The sequence below is a fragment of the Glycine max genome, chromosome 14 (genome assembly GCF_000004515.6).
Source record: "Glycine max cultivar Williams 82 chromosome 14, Glycine_max_v4.0, whole genome shotgun sequence".
NCBI classification, from domain to species: domain Eukaryota; kingdom Viridiplantae; phylum Streptophyta; class Magnoliopsida; order Fabales; family Fabaceae; genus Glycine; species Glycine max.
In genome coordinates this window covers 21,261,823-21,289,747 of record NC_038250.2, presented here as the reverse complement: position 1 = coordinate 21,289,747, position 27,925 = coordinate 21,261,823, and the positions used below count along the sequence as shown (strand labels likewise).

The window sequence follows — 27,925 nt, the reverse complement described above, 5'->3', positions numbered from 1 at the left end:
TAAGGAAAAACATTAGTAACAACAAAAGGACCAATCCACTTAGACCTCAACTTACCACTCATGAGTCCAAGCCTAGAATTATACAATAACACTTTTTGCCCAACCACGAAGTCTTTTTTAACTATCATGCTATCATGGAACTTCTTGGTCTTTTCTTTGTAGAACTTGGCATTCTCGTAGGCTTCTAGGCGGATTTCATCTAACTCACTCAGTTGCAACTTCCTTTCCTCGCCAGCTTGATCCATAGAGAAGTTGCAAGTCTTCACTGCCCAGTATGCTTTGTGCTCAATTTCCACTGGAAGATGACATGCCTTTCCAAAGACAACCCGATAAGGAGACATTCATATGGGTGCTTTGTAGGCAGTCCGATGTGCCCAGAGAGCATCATCAAGCCTGGTACTCCAATCTTTCCTGCTTGGCTGCACAATCTTCTCTAGAATTCTCTTGATTTCCCTGTTAGAATTTTCTGCCTGTCCATTAGTCTGGGGGTGGTATGGTGTGGATACCCTGTGTACCACCCCGTACTTTTTAAGCAGGGCATGCATTGTCCTGTTGCAAAAATGGGTTCCTTGATCACTAACAATTGCTTTAGGTACTCCAAACCTGCAAAACAGATTAGACCTGACAAAGTCTGCGACAACTTTAGCATCATTAGTTCTAGTGGGCTTGGCTTCCACCCATTTTGAAACATAATCAACTGCAAGGAGAATATAAACATAACCAAAAGAGACAGGAAAAGGACCCATGAAATCTATACCCCAGACATCAAACACCTCATAGAATAGCATAGGTTGCTGAGGCATTTGTTGTCGCCATGTAAGTGTATTTCCTGCTCTCTGACACTGCTCACAAGTGCTGCAGATCTTCCACGCATCTTTAAAGATGGTGGGCCAATAAAAACCACAATCAAGCACTTTGCGAGCTGTCCTTTGAACACCCAGATGACCTCCCGGTGCGGAAGAATGACAGAACTGCAGGACTGAGTCAGTCTCATGATCTGGAATGCACTGTCTAATGACCTGATCACTGCACAATTTCCACAAGTAGGGGTCATCCCAAATAAAATGCTTAGCATCACTTTTAATCTTATCTTTTTGGGCCTTAGATGCTAAGGGAGGAAAAACAGAGGCAACTAAATAATTGACAATGTTAGCAAACCAGGGAGTAGAAAGAGAGTCAGAAATACTATACAATATATACAAATGATCATCCGGGAAATCATCCCGAATAGGTGAATCTGCATCAGAGACACGTTCGATCCGACTCAAATGATCAGCAACTAGATTTTGTGCTCCGCTCCTATCACGGATCTCCAAGTCAAACTCTTGGAGCCAGAGCATCCATCGGATCAACCTAGGATTAGAATCAGCCTTCTTCAACAAGTACTTTAGAGCTGCATGGTCAGTATAAACAATAATGCGAGTACCAAGCAAATAAGATCGAAATTTTTCAAGAGCAAAAACTATGGCTAGAAGCTCTTTCTCAGTAGTAGTATAATTTGCTTGGGCAGCATCTAAAGTCCTAGAAGCATAATATATCACCCTGGGCAATTTATCAATTTTCTGAGCAAGGACAGCCCCCAATGCATAATTTGATGCATCACACATAAGCTCAAAAGGGGTTGTCCAATCGGGTGCCTGGATGATGGGGGTGGTAGTCAACGCTCTTTTGAGGCAATCAAAAGCCTCTTTGCATCTGTCATTAAAGTCAAACTCCACCTCCTTTTGCAACAAGTTGGACAGTGGAAGGGCTACTTTGCTAAAATCCCTTATAAAGCACCTGTAGAATCCTGCATGACCAAGAAAAGATCGCACCTCTCGCACACAAGAGGGGTAAGGCAATTGTGAAATAACAGAAATTTTTGTAGGATCTACTTCAATACCCTTATTGGAAATAATGTGGCCTAAAACTATACCTTGCTCAACCATAAAATGACATTTTTCAAAATTTAGAACAAGGTTAGTTTCAATGCATCTATTCAAAACTTTTTCCAAACTATTCAAACAACCATCAAAAGAGGATCCATATACAGTGAAATCATCCATAAACACCTCTATGCAATTTTCTAAAAAATCACTGAAAATACTAATCATGCACCGCTGGAAGGTACCAGGGGCATTGCACAGGCCGAAAGGCATCCTCTTATAAGCAAAAGTGTCGAAGGGGCAGGTGAATGTGGTCTTTTCCTGATCCTCAGGAGCAATAGTAATTTGCATATAACCAGAAAAACCATCAAGGAAACAGTAGTGGGATTTACCTGCCAGGCATTCAAGCATCTGGTCAATGAATGGCAGGGGAAAATGGTCCTTTTTGGTAACCTGGTTCAGCCTCCTATAGTCAATGCAGACTCTCCAACTGTTCTGCACCCGAGTAGGAATCAGCTCCTCCTTCTCATTTCTGATCACTGTGAGGCCAGTCTTTTTCAGGACTACCTGGACGGGACTCACCAATTGGCTGTCGGAGATAGGATAAATGATTCCAGCTTGCAAAAGCTTGGTTATCTCCTTCTTCACTACATCAAGAATCACCGGGTTGAGTCTTCTCTGTGGCTGTCTTACTGGTTTAGCTCCATCCTCTAAATTTATTCGATGCATACATGTGGATGGGCTAATACCAGGAATGTCCGCCAGGGTCCAGCCTATAGCCTTCTTATGCTTCTTGAGAACTGACAACAACTTCTCCTCTTGCTCATCAGCAAGGGAGGCAGATATAATCACTGGAAAACTCTTGCTATCGTCCAAGTAAGCGTATTTTAAATTTGATAGCAGAGGCTTCAATTCTGGTGTGGTCGGCTAGACAGTGGTAGAAGGAGATGGTTTCTCAGCCTTTACCTCATAAAGAAAGTCAGAGGTATGTGTACTTCCTGAAACATGGTTAGTCCTATCTGACTCTATAAAATCAATCTCAAGAGGTAAAACACCACCACCAGGCATGCAATCAATATCACTCTCAGATTCACTCTCAGCATCAAATTCAGACATATGATCAAGTACAATTTCAGACTCAATGCATGAAGAGTGAGAGGCATTAGAATAAAGATCAGTCATGTATTCATCAACAACATGGTCAATTATTTCAGCACGAAATACAGAAAGATCTTCAGATGGGTATTTCATAGCATCCAGAATATTAAAATGAACAGTTATATCACCAAACTCCATGGACACTGTGCCTGCATAAACATCTATCTTAGTTCTAGCAGTTTTCATAAAGGGTCTGCCTAGAATGATGGGAACTGATCCTTGAGAAAATCCATCTTCCATATTCAAGATATAAAAATCAACAGGGAAAATCAGTTCACCAACTCTAACTAAGACATCTTCTATGAAACCAACAGGATAGGCAACACTTCTATTAGCTAAATGAATTACCACATCAGTTGACTGCAAGGGACCTAGAGATAGAGAATTAAAAATCGACAGAGGCATAACACTAACAGAGGCTCCTAAATCTAGCAAGGCATTTTCAAACTTACTATTCCCTATAATACAAGGTATGCTGAATGTACCTGGATCTTTGCATTTTTCAGGAATTTGAGGAACAGATTTACCAATCAATGCGGAGACATTTCTGCCCATGCTAATTCGTTCACTTCCTTTAAGCTTCCGCTTATTAGTGCACAGCTCCTTCAAGAATTTGGCATATCTTGGAATTTGCTTTATTGCATCCAACAGAGGTATGTTTACCTCTACTTTTCTAAACATTTCGAAGATCTCTTTCTCTGCCTCTTCCATTTTTTTTGTTGGAAATTGCTCTTGGAGGGAATGGAAGAGGGGGAATGTGCTGCTTCTGCAAATCAGAATTACCTGTGGAAGAAGATTCACCTGCACAGAAATTGTTAGGTAGATTTTTGTCATCACCTTTTTCTGGAATAGAGTGAAGTTTGGCAGGTTCATTTGCAGATGAGGAAGGTGCTACGGGTTGAGGTCCTTGACACTGCTTTCCCGACCTCAATGAAATGGCACTAACATTTTTGGGATTTGGACAGCTTGAGAAGGCAGCTTGTCAGAATTCTGGGACTGTTGTTGATTCAATTGGGTAGCTAATTGTCCCATCTGATTGGTTAAGCTCTAAATGGAGGCTCTGGTCTCTTGCTAAAACTGCATGTTCTGCATAGTCATTTGCCTCACAAGTTCTTCGAGGGAAGGTTGTGGAGGGGCCTCAACTGTTGGCTGTTTCTGGGGTTGTTGTTGTTGTTGGATTGGTGGAGGAATGTATGGTCTGCTTGGGCCAGCAGCATTTTGGAAGGAAGGACCAGGCTGCTGTTGTTGTTGCTGAGGGCTGGACCATCTGAGGTTAGGGTGATTCCTCCATCCAGGGTTGTATCTGTTGCTGGAAAGGTCATAATTGCTCTGCTGTGGTTGATTTTGCTGCTGAGGTTGAGGAGGTCTATTGTAAATATTTGCAGCATAAGCTTCAGGCTGCTCAATTGCTCCAGGTTGCTGCATGGAAGGGCAAAGGTCTGTATGGTGGTCAGCAGAGGAGCACAAACCACAAACCCTTGCGACAGGTACAGATTTCTGATTCAAGGCCAGTTGGGTTACCAAGTTGACCAACGCATCCAGTTTGCCTTCAAGCTTCTTAGTTTCAGATGATGTAGATGGGTTTGTAGCTACCTCATGCACTCCTCTAATGACTATGGCATCATTTCTGGCACTAAACTGCTGGGAGTTGGAGGCCATCTTCTCAATTAAATTTCTGGCTTCAGCAGGAGTCATGTCTCCAAGGGCTCCACCACTGGCAGCATCTATCATACTTCTCTCTATATTACTGAGTCCTTCATAAAAATATTGGAGAAGAAGCTGTTCTGAAATCTGATGGTGGGGGCAACTGGCACATAGTTTCTTAAATCTCTCCCAGTACTCATACAGGCTCTCTCCACTGAGTTGTCTAATACCTGAGATATCCTTCCTGATGGTTGTGGTCCTGGAAGCAGGGAAAAAATTTTCTAAGAATACTCTCTTAAGGTCATCCCAGCTCGTGATGGACCTTGGAGCAAGGTAATACAACCAGTCCTTTGCCACTCCCTCTAATGAATGAGGAAAAGCCTTCAGAAATATGTGATCCTCTTGGACATCTGGGGGTTTCATGGTGGAGCAGACAATGTGAAATTCTTTCAAATGTTTGTGCGGGTCTTCACCTGCAAGGCCATGAAACTTTGGAAGCAAATGAATAAGTCCAGTTTTAAGAACATATGGGACACCCTCATCAGGGTATTGGATGCACAAGCTTTCGTAGGTGAAATCAGGTGCAGCCATTTCCCTTAGAGTCCTCTCACGGGGTGGAGGTTGTGCCATGTTCTCAGAATGTGCAAAATCATAATGCTCAGAATCAGAATGCTCAAAATTATAATGCTCAAGATCAGGATGTTCAAAATCACCAATAACAGAATGCACAAATTCACCAGTTATGGAATGCTCAGAATGATCAAAAGGTATAAAATGATGCCTAACTAATCTATTAAATGTCCTATCTATCTCAGGATCAAAGGGTTGTAAGTCAGATGGATTGCCTCTAGTCATACACTACATTCAGCATGCACACAACTAGTTGCCTTGTCATGTAAATAAAGGTGTAGGTTTGAACTACAGCTACCCTCAAATGATATCCAAATGACTTGAAATTTTTTGAGCAACCTTATAAAATGATGAGAAGATAGCACAAAAAATTTCAAACAAAAATTCAAAGTCTAACTATGAAAGCTAAAATTGGTGGGTTAAGAAAAATAAGTGAATAAAACTTGAAAAATAAAAAATTTTGATAGAATCGCTTTTTTTTGGACGATGGAGACCTCAGGCCGGCTGCCATGGCGTAGGAAATTTTTTTCTACCCCAAATGCATAAATAATAATTGCGATTCTGATAACCGGAGCAAAAGTTATGGCCGTTTGAAGTTTTGACAAACACAAAATTTGCTAGTTTTTTGGAACTTTCAAATCTGACCAAACTAAAGGCTCTAACTATTTTTCCCACAAAATATGGATTAAAAGAAGTTACCACAAAAAAATTCAGCCAAAAATAACAACCCTAGCTACTAAAACAAAAAATCCCAAATAATTCAGCATGGGTGGTCGCTAAAATCCGTCTCTAATTGATTTCTACTACTACTTTGTTTTTCCGCAAGCTGATTTCTACTACAACTCTGTTTTCAAGCACAATCTTCACAGCAAAACACCCAAGACTGAAACAGGGGAAACGCTTAATGGGAAAACTGAAACAGAACACACATTAAACAAAATACCAGGACACTAAACAACACTAACACACATACTAACAATTAAACATAAAACACGAAAGGATTAAACACACAACACTAGCTAGCTATTATGAACCTTTGGACACTGCTCCCCGGCAACGGCGCCAAATTTGATCGAGGCCGTACCCGAATCAAATAAACATGAAAATGCAGTAACTAGGAAGTGATCCTAGGTCGTTTCCCAACGAGCAGTGACAAGCCAAATATTCATAATATACTTGCAGTAACAGTAACGATTGGGGGGGGGGGGTTTGGTTGTTTGGTAATTAAAGAGCAGAACAAATAAAATGGAATACAAAACTACTAATATTAAAAACGGGTTGTTTCCTCTGCTTCAGAAGCCACTCTCTTATCCTGGGTTATGGAGAATTCGTTCCTAACAGTCAACCACTTAATCCAACCCTATTTCAATTTACTAAGCGAAAATCAACTTAGGGTTTTCAATGCGTGATTAGGCACCACATACACCAGTTAGCCCTTCGTCCATTAAGCATGAACGCAAGTTAGGCTCAGAGGCAATTAATCGAACATGAAGCGTGCACTGATTAATATTCACGAAATTGGGATAACTGGTGAAGGGAAAACTGTCAGGAAACCACATTACAAACGAAACCTCAAAGAGAGTTGGGCTTCGTCCTCAAAAGGAAACAACACCAGAAAATCTAGCCTTCCATGGATTCAAACAGAAAACGCAAATGAAACATGAAGCAGAAACGTAAATGAACAAGAACGTAAATGAACAGAAACGTAAATGAAAGTAGAAGAAGAAGCAAGAATGAACTCGTAATTAGAAGCAGAAAACGGAAATTTGCATTAAGAACGAAAACTGTAACAAGGGAACAGAAAAACATGAAAACCTAAAACCAAAGCTCTGAATAATGAAAATAGCATAACAGAATAGAATGCCCTGCACGAATCCCAAGGCAGCTATTTAAAAAGAGTCACTCAAATTCATTGGGCCCTATTACAATACTCTGGCCCAAAACGAAATAAACACTGAACAACATAAAATAAAATTGTGAAATTTCCTAATTAGAAATTAACTAAGGTAAGCGCTGCTTTATTTGCCCTCTTCAAGTCCACAACCAAAATCCGGATTAAGCCCAATGTTTCATTAATTCCTGAAATTAGATTAAAAACATTAAATTAGCTAAATGAGCCCAAATAATAAAACTGCCTAATTAATTGACAATTAAGACCAATCAATAATTAAAATGGTGCAAAAAGGGTTTAGAAAATAGAAGAAAATGATGGCACATCAATTTGACCATATATTTGGTAACTATTCTATTTTCTCTTCTATTTCCACATCCACTTATTTACCTTCCATTACTTCTATCAATGGCACTCAAACACAACCAAAGGGCATTCACACCACACATTCCCTTCCATCTCTTACCATTGAGTTTGACCTATATGTTCTTAATTGTCCTTTTAATCTACTATTTGTTTATCGTCTCACTTAGTCATATGACTTGTTGATTACCTTTACTAAAACTTTTGCTACTCTGCAGGATCAAACATTGGAACAGATGATTGGCGTTAGATATGAGTTGCATGGCCTATACTATCTCTTTGCCACCACAAGTATGCTCCATCTTTTCTCTTTGTTAGTGATTCATGATTACCTTGGACATCCTGGATTACCAAAGCTTTAGAAGTTGGTGCCAACTCTTTCAAAATTTTGTAGTTTGCATTGTGAGTCATGTCAGTTTGAGAAACACACTAGTAATTCCTTTCTTAACCAAGTCAATAAATGGGATAAGTCCTTATTTGCCTTAGTTCATTTATATATTTGGGTTTCATCACGTGTTGTTACACATTCAAATTTTAAATATTTTGTTACATTTTTTGATGATTACTCACATTGTACATGGGTATGTTTAATGGAGAACAAGTCTGAGTTGTTTTCTATATTTAAGACTTTTTATAATGGAATAAAAACATAGTTTGGTATCCTATCCACTCTTTGCATGGTGATAATGCTTGTGAATATTTATCCCATCAATTTCAACATTCTATATCAAACATCTTGTGCCCATACTCCTCAATAAAATAGGGTGGCTAAGCGGAAGAATATGCATATCTTTCAGACCACTCGAACCCTCCTCCACCATGGTCATGTTCCCCCATGATTATGGGGAGACTTTCTCCTCACGATTTGTTACCTCGTTAACCACATGTCCTCTTTCATTCTAAAAGATCAGATACCTCATATGGTCATTTTTCCCTATTCATCTCTTTATACTATTCCTCTAAGGGTCTTTGGCTCCTCCTGCTTTGTTCATAACGTGACTCCATGACTTGCAAAACTATCTGTAAGATCCTTCAAGTGAATTTTCCTAGGGTATCACAAATCACAAAAAATGGTTACCATTACTTCTCTCCTACACTTCAACGAGTTTTCATCCCTGCTGATGTCTCCTTGATGTAAGCTCCATTGGAGCTTGTAGGCCTAGGATCTTCTTAATCAATGGATTCCTTTGCTTCTTGGAAGATGAATGGCAGCGGAATGGAGAAGGAAGAGAGAGAGGAGATGCCACTTCAAAGAGAAGATGAGTCTAGAAGAAGCTCACCACCATAGGAGGCCATGGATAAGAGCTTGGAGGAAGAAGGAGATGAATGAAGGGAAAGGAAGAGAAGAGCACGAAATTTTGTGCTCTAAAAGAGCTCTGAAATCTGAAGTTCAATATTCAAATGATCAAAGTTCAAAAAAATTTACACACATGACCTCTATTTATAGCCTAAGTGTCACACAAAATTGGAGGGAAATTTGAATTTCAATTCAAATTTCACTTGAATTTGAAATTGAATTTGTGGAGCCATACTTTGGAGCCAAAATTTCACTAATTATAATTAGTGGATTTTAGTTATTGTTCAGCCCACTAATCCAAGATCAATTCAAAGATTCTCCACTAAGTGTGCTTAGGTGTCATGAGGCATGTAAAGCATGAAGGACATGCACAAAGTGTGACTATATGATGTGGCAATGGGGTGTAGTAAGCAAATGCTTACCTCCCCCTCTAAAATTTAATTGGATTGGACTTCTACCAATTCAATTAAATTTTATTTCCCAGCACCCACATCAAATATTCACTTAGTTCATGTGAAATTACAAAACTATCCCTAATACAAAAGCTAGTCTAGGTGCCCTAAAATACAAAGGCTAAAAAATCCTATATTTCTAGGGTACCCTACCTACATTATGCAGCCCTAAATACAAGGATCAAATATAATGAAATCCTAGTCTAATATGTACAAAGATAATTGGACCCAACCTTGGCCCATGGGCTCAAAAATCTTCAGCAGCTCTAGCCCAATCCTCTTGGAGCCTCTTGCTTATGGCTCTAGTGACTGGTCCCTTCCTAGGGAGGATTGCATCACTCCTTGTTCAAGTATTTTTCTTACTTTAAGTCAACTTAATTTGATTTTAATATGTGGTAATTTGTCACTCCTAATCCACTTGCCATTTTCCTTCTTTCACCAATTGACCCTTTTGTACACTAGGATGTTCAACTTGTTGAGCCACCACAAGTGCAACCTCTTAATATATACCAATGTTGACAAAGACTTGCTACCATACCTCCACCATATCCCATGTGATGGTTAGCAAAGATAAAGTAGAGGTTTTTCTTAACTCTTCCTCGTCACCATCCTCTTTACCGAATTTGGGACCTACATTAGACCTAGATTGGCCCATTGCTCTACAAAAAGGTATTCGTTGTACTAATACCACATCTCCCCACTATGTTAACCTTAGTTATAATGGTCTTTCTACTTTGCACTATACATGTCTTTCTTATCTGTCCTTAGTGTCTATCCCTAACTATCTAGGTGAAGCATTATTGCATCCATAATAAAGGCAAGCAATGATTGAAAATATGTGTGCACTTCAAAGCACTGGTACTTGGGATTTGTTACCTTTTCCCCCTGGGAAATCCACAGATGGATGTCATTTGTTGTATACCATTAAGTTTGCCCCGATGGTACCATTGATCAATTCAAGCCTCTTTTGGTACCAAATGATATACACAAGTGTACAGGTACGACTATACTCACACTTTCTTCCACGTAGCCAGAATAGAGTTTGTACCACTATACATTATGATACAAGAATGTTTTCCTGCATGGTGATCTGGATGAAGAGATGTACATGGAGCAACCACAAGGATTTGTTGCTCAGGGGGAGTCCTCTACTATGGTTTGTCAACTTCAGTAGTCCTTATATGTGGACATAAAGAGTCCCTTCAAGCCTAGTTTGGCCGCTACCAAACTACTGCACAATAGTTTGACATGATTTGTAGTGAAGCTGACCACACTATCTTTTATCACCATTCACCATAAGAATGCATCTATCTAATTATCTATGTGGATGACATTGTCATTACATGCACTAATCAACATGGCATTATTAGCTTGAAACAATGCCTTTCATGTCAGTTTTAGGCTAAGGACCTTGGTAAACGTTGATATTTTCTAGGCATCGAAGTTGCTCAATCCAAGGATGATTAAATTTATCTCCTAGAGGAAGTATGCCTTTCACATCCTAAAAGAGGTTGTCATACTGAATTTTAAGCCAATAGACACTACTATGGATCCTAGTGACAAATTTCTACTTGATCAGGGGAGCCCTTAGTGGATCTAGGAAGATATAGAAGGTTGGTTAGAAAGTTGAACTACCTCACAATCACTCGTCCACACATGAGATGTTGCATTTGCAATAAGTATGCTAGGCTTCATGAACTCACCCTGCCAGGATAATAGGAATGCAATTATGTGGATCTTGAAATAATTTAAGAGTGCTTTAGGGAAAGGCCTTATTTATGAAGATAGGGAACATTCATGAGTGGTTAGTTACTGGAATGCTGAATTGGATGGCTCACCTAGTATAGGCAATCTACATCTTGGTATTGTGAGTTGATTGGAGGAATCTTGGTATCTTGGAAAAGTAAGAAGCAACATGTCGTATCAAGATCAAGTGTTGAGGCAAAATATAGGACCATGGTATTAGTCACATGTGAAATCATATGGTTGAAGCAACTTCTTATGGAGTTCAAGTTTGGAGAAACTACACGGATTACTCTAATATGTGACGATCAAAAAACACTACATTTTACCTCCAATCTAGCATTTTATGAAAGAATCAAACATGTTGTGGTTGATTTCAATTTCATTCGAGAGAAGATAAGAGTATTTCAAATCAGAACCTAATTGTCAAATTCTCTCAAAAACAACTATTGGACAATCACTTGCAAATCAATTGAGATTTCTTCTAAGATCTTCAATTTCTATCATTTTCTCTAAAAGAGAGAAATTCTTTTTGTACATTTTATAAACACAATTGTAATCGAGAGGTTGTTTGTCTCTTGGCTTGTGCGAATCTTGAACACAAGGATAAGGGATCCCAAGGTGTGTTTAAAGGTTGTGAAGAGTTTACAAAGATTGTGGAAAATCTCAAGTAGGTTGCTTGAGAATTGGACGTAGCACGGGAAGTGGCCGAACCAGGATAAAATGAGTTTGCAATTCTCTCTTCCCTTGTCTCGGTTATCTTTATTGCACATATTTTGTCTTGCATAGTTGAAGAACATTATTGAATTAATTTCTTCTTCATCTTTTATATTCTAATCCTATCACAAATATTTTAAAAAGGGAATTAGAATTTGCTCATATGAAAAATTCTTTAAAACTTAATTCACCCCCCTCTTAAGTTATTGAAGCCACTTGTTCAACAAGTGATATTATAGTGGGATTCTTGTATAAAGTTTAAAAACTTCAAGAATAGTTATGGCCTCATCAAACTTTCTATTTTCCGAGGGAAACTCCATTCATAGGCTTCCTATTTTTAATGGTGAGGGTTATCACTATTGGAAAACTTGTGATGTAGCTCCATCTGGAGCTTGTAGGCCATGGATCTTCTTCATCAATGGATTCCTTTGCTTCTTGAATTTTAATGGCAGTGGAATGGAGAATAAGAAGAGTTGAGAGGAGATGCCACTTCAAGGAGAAGATGAGTCTAGAAGAAGCTCACCACCATAGGAAGCCATGGATAAGAGCTTGAAGGTAGGAGAAGATGAATAGAGGGAGAGAGAGAGAAGGAGCACGAAATTTTGTGCCTCAAAAGAGGTCTGAACTTTGAAGTTTAATTCTCAAATGATCAAAGTTGAAAAAATGCACACACATGGCATCTATTTACAGCCTAAGTGTCACACAAAATTCAAGGGAAATTTGAATTTCTATTCAAATTTCACTTGAATTTGAAATTGAATTTGTGGAGACAAATTTTGGAGCCAAAATTTCACTAAATATGATTAGTGAATTTTAGATATGGTTCAACCCACTAATCCAAGATCAAGTCCAAGATTCTCCACTAAGTGTGCTTAGGTGTCATGAGGCATGTAAAGAATGAAGGACATGCACAAAGTGTGACTATCTGATGTGGCAATGGGGTGTAGCAAGTAAATGCTCACCTCCCCCTCTAAAATTTAATTGGATTAGGCTTCTCCCAATTCAATTAAATTTATTTCCAACCACACACATCAAATGCATGTGAAATTACAAAACTACCCCTAATACAAAAACTAGTCTAGGTGCCCTAAAATACAAGGGCTGAAAAATCCTACATTTCTAGGGTAACTTGCCTATATTATGGAGTCCCAAATACAAGGCCCAAAAATAATGAAACCTTAATCTAATATGTACAAAGATAAGCAGGCTCATACTTAGCCCATGGGCCCAAAATCTACCCTAAGGCTCATGAGAACCCTAGGGCCTTCTCTTGCATCTATGGCCCAATCTTCTTGGAGTCTTATATCCAATGCCCTTGCGGGGTAGGATTGCATCAACTTGTATGCAAATTTTCATAGAAGCCATAGATTTAAATATATGGGAAGCCATTGAAATTGGTCCCTTCATCCCTACAATGGTAGTTGGAAATGCAACTATAGAAAAACCTAGAGAACATTGGGATGAAGATGAAAGAATAAGGGTTCAATATAATGTAAAGGCCAAAAATATAGTGACTTCTGCATTAGGCATGGATGAATATTTTAGAGTCTCAAATTTTATAAATGAAAAAGAAATGTGGGATGCATTACAAGTAACACATGAAGGAACAATTAATGTGAAAAGATCTAGAATAAACACCCTCACACATGAATATGAACTTTTAAGAATGAATCAAAATGAGACCATACAAGATATGTAAAATAAATTTACATATATAGTTAATCATTTTCTATCATTAGGAAAAATATTTCCTAATGAGGATCTCATTAACAAAGTGTTGAGATGTTTAAGCAGGCATTGACAACCAAAGGTAACTGCAATTGCTGAATCAAAATATCTCACCAACATGTCTCTTGCAACTCTTTTTGGGAAACTTCAAGAACATGAAATGGAACTCATGAGACTCAACCAACATGAAGAAAATGACAAAAATAAGAAAGGAATTGCACTTAAATCCTCATTTTCTATTCATGAAGAAAGTGACAAAGAGGACATGAATAAACATAGCAATATAGAAGAAGATGATGATTTCAGTCTCTTTGTAAGAAGATTTAATAAATTTTTGAGGAACAAAGGAAATCAAAGAAGATCAAACTTCAATCCAAAGAAGAAAGGAGAAGAATCCACCTTTGTTCCAAAATGCTATGAATGCGATCAAGCAGGACACCTAAAAAGTTTATTGCCCTATCTTCAAAAGAAGAATGGACAAATCTGACAAGAAAACCTTCAAAGATAAGAAACGAAAGAAAGCTTACATCACTTGGGAAGATAGTGATATGGATTCATCAGGTGATTCAGAAAATGAAGTCATAAATCTTAGTCTCATGGCCAAAAGTTATGAAAGTGAAGAAGAGGTAACATCTTCCAACTATGACTTATCTATTTCTTTTGATGAACTTCAAGATGCATTTAATGACTTGCATAAAGAATATGTAAAACTTGCAAAATTAGTTTCATTTTCTAAGAAAACTATTTCAAATTTAGAAAAGGAAGTTTTGAAATTAAATGTAGAATTAGAAAATCTTAAATTTGAAGTTAAAACATTAAAAGCAATAGATACAAACCAATCCTCTACTAAATGTTTAATACAAGAAAGAAATGAAGCATCTCATTCATGTAAATGTTGCAACAAATTTAAAGAAGAAATTAAAGATTTAAAAGATTCTCTTGCCAAATTTACTATTGGCAAAAATAATTTAGATATTATATTAGAAAATCAAAGATGTGTTTTTGATAAAGCTGGATTAGGGTACAAACTTGAAAAACAACAAAAGATGTATAAAAATTTCTTTGCATCTACTCAAAAGATTAGTTTTCCTTTCTTGACATGCTTTTATTATGGTAAGAAAGGACATAGTGCATCAACATGTTATTTTAGGAAAAATAATAGTAGCATTGGAAAAATTGTATGGGTTCCAAAAGGATCTCTAGTCAAAACTAACATTTAAGGACCCAAGAAATTTGGGTACCTAAATCAAAAATATGATTATGTGCATGAAGGATTCATTGAAGAAAAGTTGATACATTGATAGCGGTTGCTCCAAACACATGATGAGAGATGCATCAAAGTTTACTCATATTTCTCCCAAGAATAGTGGACATGTGACTTATGGAGACAATAACAAAGGTAAAATTCTTGGAGTTGGAAAAATAGGTACGAATCCCTCTACCTCCATAGAAAATGTTTTACTTGTTGATGGTCTTAAGCATAGTTTACTAAGTGTTAGTCAATTATGTGATAAAGGCTTTTTTGTATCATTTGATTCTCATAATTGCTTTATTGAAAGTAAACATGACAAGAAAATAAAACATGTAGTACATAGAATTAATAATGTATACATGATAAATCTAGATAAAAAGCCAAATCATGCTCAATGCTTTCTAAGCAAAGACGATGAACCATGGTTGTGGCATATGAGAATTTCATGTATAAACATGGAACATTTAAATAAATTAATTTCAAAATATTTAGTAATTGGATTGCCAAAACCCAGATTTGAAAGATAGATTATGTGATGCATGTCAAAAGAGAAAACAAGTAAGGGTCACTTTCAAATCAAAGAATATTGTTTCTACCACTCAACCCTTACAACTTTTTCACATAGATTGGATGTTTTTGGTCCTTCTAGAACTATGAGTTTTGGTGGATATTATTATGCTCTTGTCATAGTAGATGATTATTCAAGATTCACATTGACTCTATTTCTTACTCATAAAAGAGATGCATTTCATGCTTTTAAGAAACTTGCCAAAATAATTCAAAATAAGAAAAATCTCAACATTGCATCCATTAGAAGTGATCATGGAGGAGAATTTCAGAATAAATATTTTCAATTATTTTGTGATGAAAATGGTATAAAACATAATTTTTTTGCACCTAGAACCCCTTAACAAAATGGAGTAGTTGAGAGGAAAAATAGATAATTAGAAGAATTAGCCAGAACTTTACTTAATGATACATATCTTCCTAAATATTTTTGGGTTGAAGCTGTTAATATTGCATACTATATGTCACAACCTACCCTTCGGCGAGAGGGCGACGCGCGGCTCACGGGTGCGTCTTCCAAGAAAGGAATACGTGCGGAGTCGCCACCAACGTTTATTTGAGGAAAACGTCAGAAAAACGGGAAAAGATGTGGTCTACGAAACTTTAACTGAAAGGTTTGGGAGTTGTATCTATGCACGGAGAAGGTATTAGCACCCCACATGTCCGTCACAAAGGACGACAACCTTTAATCAAGTGTGCGAATATGACTTCAATTTGTGTTATCTTCCCTTTTTTACGTTCTTATGTCTTTTTATGTTTTTTATCTTTTTGTGGTCGACAAGGGTGTTTCCCTTGCTCCTACATATTCCTCAATTGTGATAAGGAAATCAGACCTACGTAGTTCTTTGAGAACTAAACGTTGGTTAAATTATTTTTATCCTTTTTTTTTGCAAGTTATATTTTTGATTGAATGAAAGGTCATTTAAGGCGTTGGACCATTAAACAATCTTTCGATTCTTTTGAAAGGAGAGAAAACATTAAGGCATTGGACCATTAATGATCTCTTGTTTTTTTTGAAAGAGGTGACAAAGCTACGTGTTGATTCTAGGCTTTAGAAATCCACGTTTTAACCAATAAAAGCGGAAAAGACCATTTCAAGGCGTTGGACCTTAAAAATGGCTTTTTAGGTGATGACAAAAGTTTGATTTATGAATTGATTTTAGCCTTAGTTTCACTTTGGTTAGTAGTCAATTCGATTAAGAAAGAAAAATCCCAAAGAAAAACGTCCGATAGATTTTTTTAATTATTCTATTAAAAGATATTTTTTGATTATTATATTATTATTTTGCCTCTTTTTGGTTTTAAACGTGGTTACGGCATGACAGAACGGTCGGATTTCATTTTTACCGAAATTAAAAGATGCTATAATTCAAATGATCGGTGGAAATTTATTTTATTTTTGATTAGGCGAGAAAATGACTTAAATAAATGACTAAAGCACGTCAAAAGGGGGTACGAAAAGTAAATGAAATAAAAATAAAAGCACACGAAACAAGTGGGGACCACTAAGGGTACATAGAATGAATTGAAAAGATCGATTTCGAGAACTTACCGGTTGAAGACCGAAGAACGACGAAGAACGAACGAAGAACGAACGAAGAACGATGAAGAACGGTGGAAAATCTTCGCGAAATCACCCATGGAAACGTCTTGGAAGCATTACGGAAGCGCCTCGGCTTGGATTTTCTTCACAGAAACAATTTTTCTCACTAATTTTAAGTGATTCTCAGATACCAGGAGGGTTGAACCTTTTTGTTCTGCCCTCCTCCCTCTATTTATAGGGGAAAAGAGGGAGGCGGTTGCCACCCAGCTCGCCCAGGCGAGCTGGGTTGCTTCCACCAGAAGGCACCCCCTTTTGTTGGAAGACCCTGGAAGGCCCAAGTCAGCCTGATTGCTATTTGCACCCCGTTGTTTACTAAGTACACCCCCTCTACCTTTTTTTGCTAATTCTTTTTCCGTAATGTTACAAAACTTTACAAATTACGTAGTGATACTTGTTTTCTTTTCGTAATGTCACGAAAGCTTATGGATTACGCAATCATCCCTTCTTTGGCTTCCAGAATGTTATAGAACTTTACTGATTTCGCATTAACACTCCCTTTCAACTCCTGACATGTCGCGAAACTTCACGGATTGCCTAACGATGGTTGTCAAGTACCTCAAAGTGGTCAAGCGAGGGTCGCATCCCACAAACAGATGGTCCCCGGACGAAATTAGGGAATGACAGTTGCCCCTCTTTACTTGTCTTTTATTGGAGATAAAAGGGAAGTAAAGATAAGACACTAATTTCGTTTGAGCGAAACACCATTCGACCAGTCAATCTCCCCGCCAGCGGAACCTGCAAAAATTTTGAAAATGATCAGCACTGAATGACAAACATCATCCTGATACTGCCTAATTTGTTCCCCTTGGTTGACACAAGGCGCACAATGACCATAATTTATCTCAGCGTGCCATCAGACACGGTCGCCTCTAGATGGCGAAAAGGTGTGCAGAATTACCATAATTTGTCTCCACCCACCACTCGACTCACTGTCCCTGAATGACAAAGGGCGCAGAATGACCATAATTTGTCTCTGCGCGTTTATCACTCAACTTTCTACTCCTGAATGACAAAGGGCGCAGAATGACCATAATTTTTCTTTGCGTGTTTATCACCCGACTCGTTGCTTCTGAATGACAAAGGGTGCAGAATGACTATAATTTGTCTTTGCGCGTTTATCACTCGACTTGCTGCTCCTGAATGACAAAGGGCGCAAAATGACCATAATTTGTCTCTGCGCGTTTATCACTCGACTCGCTGCTTCTGAATGACAAAGGGCGCGCAATGACCATAATTTGTCTCTGCACGTTTATCACTCGACTTGCTGCTCCTGAATGACAAAGGGCGCAGAATGACCATAATTTGTCTCTACGCGTTTATCACTCAACTCGCTGGTTCTGAATGACAAATGGTGCAAAATGACCATAATTTGTCTCTGCACGTTTATCACTCGTCGAGTCTTACAGATAGCAAAAGCATGCAGATGACCATAATTTGTCTCTGCGTGTCATCGGGCACGATCGCCTCTGGATGACAAAAGGGCGTAGAATGACCATAATTTGTCTCTACGTGCCATCGGACACGATCGAGCCTGGACGGAAAGGCGCAAAATGACCATAATTTGTCTCTGCGCGCCATCGGACACAATCGCCTCTGGATGGCGAAAAGGTGTGTGGAATGACCATAATTTGTCTCCGCATGTCATCGGGCTCGCCACCTCTGGATGACAAAAAGCGCAGAATGACCATAATTTGTCTCTGCGTGCCATCGGACACGATTGTGTCTGAATGGCGAAAAGGTGGGCGGAATGACAATAATTTGTCTCCGCATGTCACATGACCCCAGGGTTAGTATGATAGAGATTGTGGGGCGGCCGACAAAAGCGAGGCTCTTGCTCCTATGAATCCTCAATGAGGAACTCAAACCTACATAGTTCTGGATAACTTCATAATCATAAATGAGATTTTGGATGTTAGCATTTGGCTTCTAAATGACCATTTAGAGGAAATACTGGCTTCAACAAAAATAGAAGAAAATCACTCAAAGTGCATCGATCTCACACAGGTAAGTGTTTCATCCTAATTCCGAACCATAGATATGTCATGACTTGGTTTTGCAAATCATTTCCTATCAAATCAAGGATTACATGCGTGATCATGGATCAATAGGACTTTTTCTTGCGAATGGTTTGTTTCTTGTGGTAAATTTGGCTTTGAGTGTTCTTGGCCATTTCCTTTTATGTTTTTGTTTAGTGTGAGGTGAACAAGCCACCGACGCACAGGATTTTGGTTGGCAATCAAAGGGAGAGGACAACTTTAGGTCGTGGTTCCCTTTCTTTTCTTGTTTACTTGGTGACAATTTTGTATTGTTCAGATATTGTCTGGTCCGAAGACCTTTCTGCATATTTCTTCTATTTTCTTCCGATCCTTGATCGGGAATTTTCTTTCCTTTTTTTTTTGCTTTCTTCCACTCTTTTGATTGAGAATTTTCTCCTTTTTCTTTCTTCCGATTCTTTGATCGGGAATTTTCTTTTCTTTGTCTTCTTTCGAGGGCAAGGATTGACATTCTCACCCTGGGTCAAGGTTTAAGGTAAGTTGGGATTTTGGCTCAAGGCTTGTAGAACGATTGGACATGGTATATGTCAGGGTTTGGCCAGCGGTTCGGGGATAAAGGGGATGTCCCACATTATTTCCATGATACACATGCAACAATGATGATTAGGAAATTTTATGCAAAACTAGTCATGCATGCACCCACGTGGACACTCAGGCATCAAACTTCTATGGTCATGTGATACTAGGGCTCAAGATTCATTTTCTTTACTTTAGTCAACCCAGTGTTTCCAAAATATGTTCTTTTATCAATTTGTGCATTCATCCGAGTCTATTTTTGGGCGTTCGGGAAAACTTTCACAGCATTCATCCTTCAAGTGTATACACATTTTTTTTCAAAAACAGGTTATGATCAATAAATTTTTTCAAAGAAAAGTTGGAAGTTATCTCCTTTCACAAGCATGTTGTTTTCTAGCTAGACAACTTTTTGTTTTCTTTTTTACTTTCGTCTTTTTCTTTTCTTCATTGCTCTTTTTTTCTTTACCTTTTTCTTTTTTAAGTTATTATCATTTATTCATTTTCTCTCCCTTTTTTTCTTTTTCTCTCTAAAAAGATCGTGCGGACGGGGGCGCACACTACCTACTTACGTCTAACCACAAGGTAAACGAAAAGAACGCACGAAATGGTAAGTCCCAAAAAAAATGGTGACGAAATAACTGAGAGCCATTATGCCAAACAAAAAATAATAACAACAACATTAGTAACCATATAGACAAAAACAGAAAATAGTAATGTCAACAGCAATATAGACAATAACAGAAAACGTCAATAGCAAACAAACAGAAAACAGTAATGTCAATAAAAAGGTGCGATGACCTCGGTCACATGGCTCTGCTTCCTCCCAAGAAACCGAGCAAGTTTGTCATCTCCTCATCCATACGGGCCTCCTCTACATCACCTGGGGATCCTGCAGGCGCCTCCCCTGCCTGGGCCTCGGACCAGTCTCCGGGCCATGCGACCTCAGCCCCAAACTGCTCTGGAGTAGGGCATGCAAAAGGAGTGAAACCCTGCCCCTGCTGACTGAGGCTGAACTGGTAGAGACACTCATGTATCTGCACCTGCCCACGGTGGTTGGCCGCCTGCTGGCGAAACAAGTGCTGTAGATAACGCTCCAGGCCTAGTGATCCAGCGGGATCTGCCTGATGAGGTGGTGGCAGTGCGTCTACGGCCTGAGGTGCATCATCTTGTGCCTGCCTAGGCCTTCAATACTTCTCGATGAAGGCCTGGGTGATCGGCGGTCGGATCACCTTACTAGGGGTGACGGGAACCCCGAATGACTAGCAGAGGCCCGTGATCAATGCCGGAAACCCCATGGCCCTGTTAGACTTATCCGGGTCTAGAGGGTGCCTGGTGGGTGGCATGCCTGCAAACAAATAGATGGCATTAGCAATCACCTGGGCCACATGGACGCTCATCCGCGTCAGGATGGCATACACCAGTTGACACTTCGGCAGAGGGAAATCGGAATTATGATCCCTAGGCAAGACATTGCTGAGCAGCAATGTCATCCACGTCTGGGTCAAGGTGGTCATGCTGGTGCGCTTGATCCGCACCCGCCTCCCTACAGCGATCTGAGCGAAATCCTGCCCCGGTGTGCATAACAGCTGGGCAATGGCCTCCTCGTCAAACCCGTCGACCCTGTTCCTCCTTTGACTGAACTCGAACTCCTGGCCTTCCTCCAACACTAGCGGGTCACCCAAGAACTGGATGAGGGCATCTGCGTCAAAAGAATCCACTGACCCCTCACCAATGAATGCATGTCTCGCACTCCCTCCTCTATGGGCCAAGCATTAGCATAAAACTCCAGGACTACCTCAGGGTCAAACTTAGCCATGGGAGTCACCAGCGACGTCCAATGTCTGCGAGCTATCTCCTCCTGAAAATCTGTATACTCATCCTCCCTGAGCTGGACGTGCCTCTCTCTGTGGAACAACCATCCTTTGATGGCCTCGAAGCGCTGCTGGTGCTCGGCGCTCCAGACACGGTGGCTATCAAAGTTACAACAAGTGTTACACATGCTTCTATTTATAGACTAGGTAGCTTCCTTGAGAAGCTTTCTTGAGAAAACTTCCTTGAGAAGCTTCTTTGAGAAAACTTCCTTGAGAAGCTTCTTTGAGAAAACTTCCTTGAGAAGCTAGAGCTTAGTTACACACACCCCTCTCATAACTAAGCTCACCTCCTTGAGAAGCTTCCTTAAGAAGATTCCTAAAGAAGCTAGAGCTTAGCTACACACACATCTCTAATAGCTAAGCTCACCTCCTTGAGATGAGAAGCTAGAGCTTAGCTACACACCCCCTATAATACCTAAGCTCACCCCCATAACAAAATACATGAAAATACAATAAATTCCCTACTACAAAGACTACTCAAAATACCTCGAAATACAAGGCAAAAACCCTATAATACTAGAATGGCCAAAATACAAGGCCCAAACAAAGCAAAAACCTATTCTAATATTTACAAAGATAAGCGGGCTCATACTTTGCCCATGGGCTCGAAATCTACCCTAAGGATCATGAGAACCCTAGGGCCTTCCCTTGGATCTCTGGCCCAATCTGCTTGGAGTCTTCTATCCAATGCCCTTGCGGGGTAGGATTGCATCATCCCCTCCACCTTGGAAAGGATTTGACCTCAAATCCTGAGGTTCTTCATACTCTGGGCTCCTTCCCTCAACACCTGTAAAAAGAACAAAAACATATGTATTAGTGGGTTTTGGTATGTTGAAGTAAGGTAAGGTCTGAAAATCCATTTCCTGGGAATCTTCCCATGAAGGAACATGGTTCCTCACCAACTCAATGAGTGGTGCTACAAGTATAGAAAAATATGGGACAAACCTTTTGTAAAAGTTTGTTAAGTCATGGCAGCCCCAGATTTCCCTTTTACTTGGTGGAGTGGGCCAATCAGGAATGATCTTTATTCTCTTAGGGTCCTTGGGAACCCCTTGATCACTATTTAAAAAATTAAGGAAAGTAATGCAATAAAGCGTACCTTTTTCTGTATTTTTATGTTGATTATTCCTACAAAAAAATATGACAAACCTAAGGTGTCCCATATGAGCACCTAAGTTTGTATTGAAACCAAAAATAAGAACAAACCTACCTAATGAGTCCCTATGTACATGAATCATGAAGACGTTGGGTGCATGACTGATTTTACAAAAGAGGGTTGCAACACTCAACAAATTCATCATATCACTTATTGTAGGGATTTGGTGCCTAATAATACCTATTTTGGGCACCAAAAAAGCACAAGGATTTAAGCTCTTACGAACCAAACCTTCATCCAACAACTCCTTTACTTGAGGAATAACCTCAAGCCCAAGAGGTGTGGCAGTGCTAACAAGTGTCTTTTTACAAAAGAGAAAATGTGGAGGTTGTCTAAGAGGGAAAGTTTCTTTAATGTTTGTCTTTATTGTAAAATGAGTTTCCTTCTTAGCTAAACTCTTGGAGGAGACACTTACCTCCTTACACTTTTCTTTAACCACTAATGGTTGTCCTTCTTCTTGGGGGTATATTTCTTCACTAGATTCTTTCCCTTTTGCTTCTTCATTTTCACTAGAGGAAGGTGCAGTAGTAGCCTCATCTTGGCTACTATAAATTTCTTGGCCCCTCATAATCATGGTTTTTGTGGTGGGGCATTGAGAAGTAATGTGCCCTCTTCCAAGACATTTAAAGCACTTTATAGAGCTAGTTTTCTCTTGCATACTAGCCTTAGGGGCTTGCTTTTCTATTGTCTTCCCCTTATCATCTTTGGGCTTAGAAGGTGTCACCCCTAAGATGCCTTGACCTTGGTCTTTCTTTGGATAAGTGTGAGAGCCATAAGATTTTGAAGTAGACTTCTTTTTAAGTTGTTGCTCTACCCTTATTTCCCAATCTAAGTTAGCCTCTACATTGTCCTTCCCATGGAAGTATGGGAGGTTAATGTTAGCCTCTTGAGGCTTTCTTTCCTTTTCTCTTCTATGAGAGTGAGGTCTAAGATGTGACCTATGCCTTCCTTCGTAAAAGTCACGAAGTTCTTCACTTAGGCTCTTGCAAGAGTTATGACTACTATAGAAGACATGTTTTTCTCTTTTCATTTCTTTCATTATTTTTCTTCTTTCTTCCTCTCTTATTTTCTTTCTTTCATCTTGACTTATTCCTTCCACTCTTTTTTTCCTTTTTCTTTTCTCTCTTGTATTTCTTTCCATAACCTGAGGGAACTCAACTCATCTAAGATTCTAGATAAAGGGTCTTTATGACTAGTACCCTTGCTATTAACACTAGATGAATGATGACTCATGTTGGTTCCTAAGTCGTGGTTCTTTCTTGTTGGAGGTTTGAAAACAAAAGGTAAAAGAAACTATGGTTGAAAATAGTCAAAATAAACACTAAAAGAGGTGTGAAAGATAAGGTAAAAAACTAATTGGTAAAAGGAAAGCTATCTAGGCGGTTTGACAATGGAAGGCAAAGGAAATAAGCTATGAAAGTAAGCAAGAAAAGTAAACTAAGTGAATCCTAAGAGTGTTTGGATCACCACATCAAGGTTCCCAACAAAACACTCACTATCCTAAGGAAATATTGCCTAAAATTATTACACACAAATGGAAGTTTGGTAACCTATTGGAGGCTCCCAACACACTTCCAATGAAAGGCCTTTTTGTTACAAAACTTGAAAGCAATAAAGGTAAGTAAATTGCAAATTAAAAAATTACAAAACGTCCTCAATTTTGGTGGTTGTTATCTCTTTGGTGATTCACTCAATTTGGAGTGCTTCTTAGTCCAATAGCTCTTAAGGTGGTTGACCCCCTGCTTCTTGACTCAAATTCTTCAAGGGATGGCACCAATCCACCTTTCCAATTCCCTATATGGAAACTCACAAACAAGGAAACAAAGAGACAAGCAATAACCAAAGACCAAAAAAAAATGAAATGAAAGCTAAACCAATGGAGTTTTAAAAAGACAATTTTTCAAGGATTACTCAACAATTAAAGCAATGAAAAAGGACATAGAAGCAAGCTAGGACTCAAAGAGAAACTTAGAATGGCTCTAGAGTAGAGTAAAAAAAACTATATAAAAAAAAGACTCAACAAACCTCTAGCTTTGGCACTTGTTTTTACAGTAATTTTCAATTGAAATTTTGGAGCTAAGATTGGTATAACATAGGCACCAATTATAGAATAAATTTTGAGTCAAAACAACACGCACACTTCCCATTCACTTTTTTTTTTCTGGATATTGATTTTTCTGCCAACTTGTGTGATTTTTATTATTTTTTAATTTTATCCAAATCACTTGTTTCTTTTTTTCTAACTTTTTTCCGGATGTATAGAAAATTCAGTAAAAATTTCAGCTCAAAATTCGAAGTAACCAATTCTCAGTAATTTTTACAAGTTTGTATGTCCAAGCTGCCAGCACCAGCGATTTTGTTTTTTAAGCATGGTATAATGATTGCCTTGGGCTTACTTTCAACCTTCCTATGTATGTTGAACTCACTAGGATTGTTTACCACAGTTTTAGGAGTTCAATATTCACTTAGGATTAACATTTCAGCCAGCAATTCAATCATCAAAACTCAAATTCACAATAGACACAATCAAAATGAAACCTAAAAGTTCAAGAAAAGGTTCACAATCAAAGACTCTCTAAGAATTTTACATGAACATGTTAAGGACTAATTAACATGAAAGATTTGACTCAAATCAAATAATAGGCTAAAAGAATTTCATACACTCATGAACAAATGAGTTAGACAAAGAAACAAGAAAATAAAATTCAGCACAACATAAGAAATCTTATGTGACAAGTTTCATGACTAGACATGACTTCTACGACAAAACTACAATAGGTGAACAAGTCACTCTAGATTTTTGAGGTTTTCTTCTACTTTAATATTTTTGTAAGAATTTTATGGTTTAGGTTTCAGCCACAAAAAATAACAAGACAAAACTCAAAGGAACTTAAACTCAACACAATTCATGGTTCAAGAACAAGAACAAGAAATTTGAACCATAGAAAATCAAATCTAGTTTCTATAGCAAGTTTAATCGGTGGAAACTCTAAAGAATCATGTTAACAGCATTTAGAACAAGACATGTGAGGACATACATGGAGAAAAATGAAGAAAAAACAATGGAAGAGAAGGTAAAGAAAAAAAAATTAATCGAGGTTTAAGGAGCACCTACTTGAAGCTCTTGTGCTCTGATACCACTTGATGGAAGCTTGCTTGTGGAGCTTCTATGGAGGCTGGATCTTTGAGCTTCAATGAGGTCCTTCAATGGTGATTTTTCACCATGGAGATGCAGTGGAAGGCAAAGGAGAAGAGGATAGGGAAGGCACCATCCACTAGGGAATAAGCCAAGGAAGAAGGAGCTTCACCACCAAGAATTGCCTTGGATAAGAAGCTTGAAGAAGATGCTTTAATGGAGGAAAAGAAAGAGAGAAGGGGGGAGCAGGAAATTGAAGGAATAAAAGAAGGAAAGAAGTGGAACTTTGAAGTGTATCTCATAAGACTTTCATTCATCAAAGTTACAACAAGTGTTACACATGCTTCTATTTATAGACTAGGTAGCTTCCTTGAGAAGCTTTCTTGAGAAAACTTCCTTGAGAAGCTTCTTTGAGAAAACTTCCTTGAGAAGCTAGAGCTTAGTTACACACACCCCTCTCATAACTAAGCTCACCTCCTTGAGAAGCTTCCTTAAGAAGATTCCTAAAGAAGCTAGAGCTTAGCTACACACACATCTCTAATAGCTAAGCTCACCTCCTTGAGATGAGAAGCTAGAGCTTAGCTACACACCCCCTATAATACCTAAGCTCACCCCCATAACAAAATACATGAAAATACAATAAATTCCCTACTACAAAGACTACTCAAAATACCTCGAAATACAAGGCAAAAACCCTATAATACTAGAATGGCCAAAATACAAGGCCCAAACAAAGCAAAAACCTATTCTAATATTTACAAAGATAAGCGGGCTCATACTTTGCCCATGGGCTCGAAATCTACCCTAAGGATCATGAGAACCCTAGGGCCTTCCCTTGGATCTCTGGCCCAATCTGCTTGGAGTCTTCTATCCAATGCCCTTGCGGGGTAGGATTGCATCAACTTGACCACCTATTCAACATATACACGTTTTATTTGAAGGGTATTTGTCTCTTGCTACCTATTCTATATATACATGTACATGGTGAATAACATCCTCACACCATCTAGGTGCAAACAAAACATCAAGGTGCAGCCCAAACCAAAAGCTGGCCTAAAAGGGGAGTCCTCACCAACATGCTCTCATTTTCATGCCCTCTTGTATTGAAATCAAGAGCTTGGGTTCCTAGGCCTAAAATCACATTCGGGCACATATTCTAGCTCCTACAAGTTGTCCGAACACTAAAAAATAGCAGCCATATATGCACAAGTCAAATCCCCAAGCAAAAATTCACAAACCCATGCGCAAATGCCATTGAGGCATTTCACCGAGCACTTGGTGGGCGCATGTTTAGGCATGAAAATTTGGGGAATGGGGACAAAGTGTCACACCCAATTGCTTCAGAATGCACCATAGGCCTAGGGCCATCCTTTACAACCCCCTAACTCAAACCAACAAGCATGAAACAAAGCCAAAATTGCTCCACAGATTCGGGCACATTCACACAATTTAGAGCACCAAAAAAAGACCAAGATACATCAATGGAAAGCTAGAAAGCTCAAGAATGAGATATTTACTTGTTGGAGTGAGTAGGAGTATAAAAAATGAAAGCAAAATGCAACAAAAGGTGGCTTGGGGGCGCAAAAATGGCAAGTCCCGTACCTTTGGCATTTTTGAAAGTGGGGGGGGGGGGGAGTTTTGGGTGAAGAAAATGTACCCCTCCCTCTTTTTTAAACTATCTCGTGCAGGGGGTGCTCACCCAAGCGAGCTAACCTGTATTTTTTTTTTTAGGGAAGACACAAGTATGCGCTCTCTACGGGTTGGCGTTCGCTTACTCGAACCCCCTTTAGGGTAGATGAGGCATCCGATATTTACTTTAAAGACACAACAGTAATAATTTCTGGGAGTTTAAAGGATACTAGGCTATCCCCCAGCTGCGCTTCCCGCTTGGTCCAGTGCTGGGCATGAGATGATGATCTATCGATCGTGACCCTAGCCTCTACTTGCGTCCATCCCTAAGTACCTGAAAGTAGGAAACGACATTGCACATGCGTATGCGTATGCATGAGTGTTTTCAAATGCAATAATTCTTTTAGTGAAAGTTGGTCAGGTTCAGTTTTAGTCAAGCGCTTGGGGCATCCCATGGACTGAGCGAAAAGGCTCAGGTTATCACAAACTGCACATGGTTTAAAGCACAAAGTGAGGACTGAAGCCTCAATGTTCTCTTCTTTTAAAAGACTGTGACGAGAAAATTACAACGGACAGGAATCCCTGGGGGAAACCAAGAAGAACACACACAAAAATAAAAGAACATGCAGTGACTTCCTCAATTGCCCCAGATC

At 39.0% G+C, this 27,925-nt stretch overlaps 1 non-coding gene across 1 annotated transcript; it reads left to right on the top strand.

Moving 5' to 3' along the window:
* Positions 1 to 4,812: 4,812 nt before the first annotated feature.
* On the top strand, positions 4,813 to 4,919 carry LOC112999459 (small nucleolar RNA R71). The gene has a single exon (XR_003264646.1). It is a non-coding gene; the product is annotated as a small nucleolar RNA R71 (small nucleolar RNA).
* The last annotated feature ends 23,006 nt before the right edge of the window (positions 4,920 to 27,925 follow it).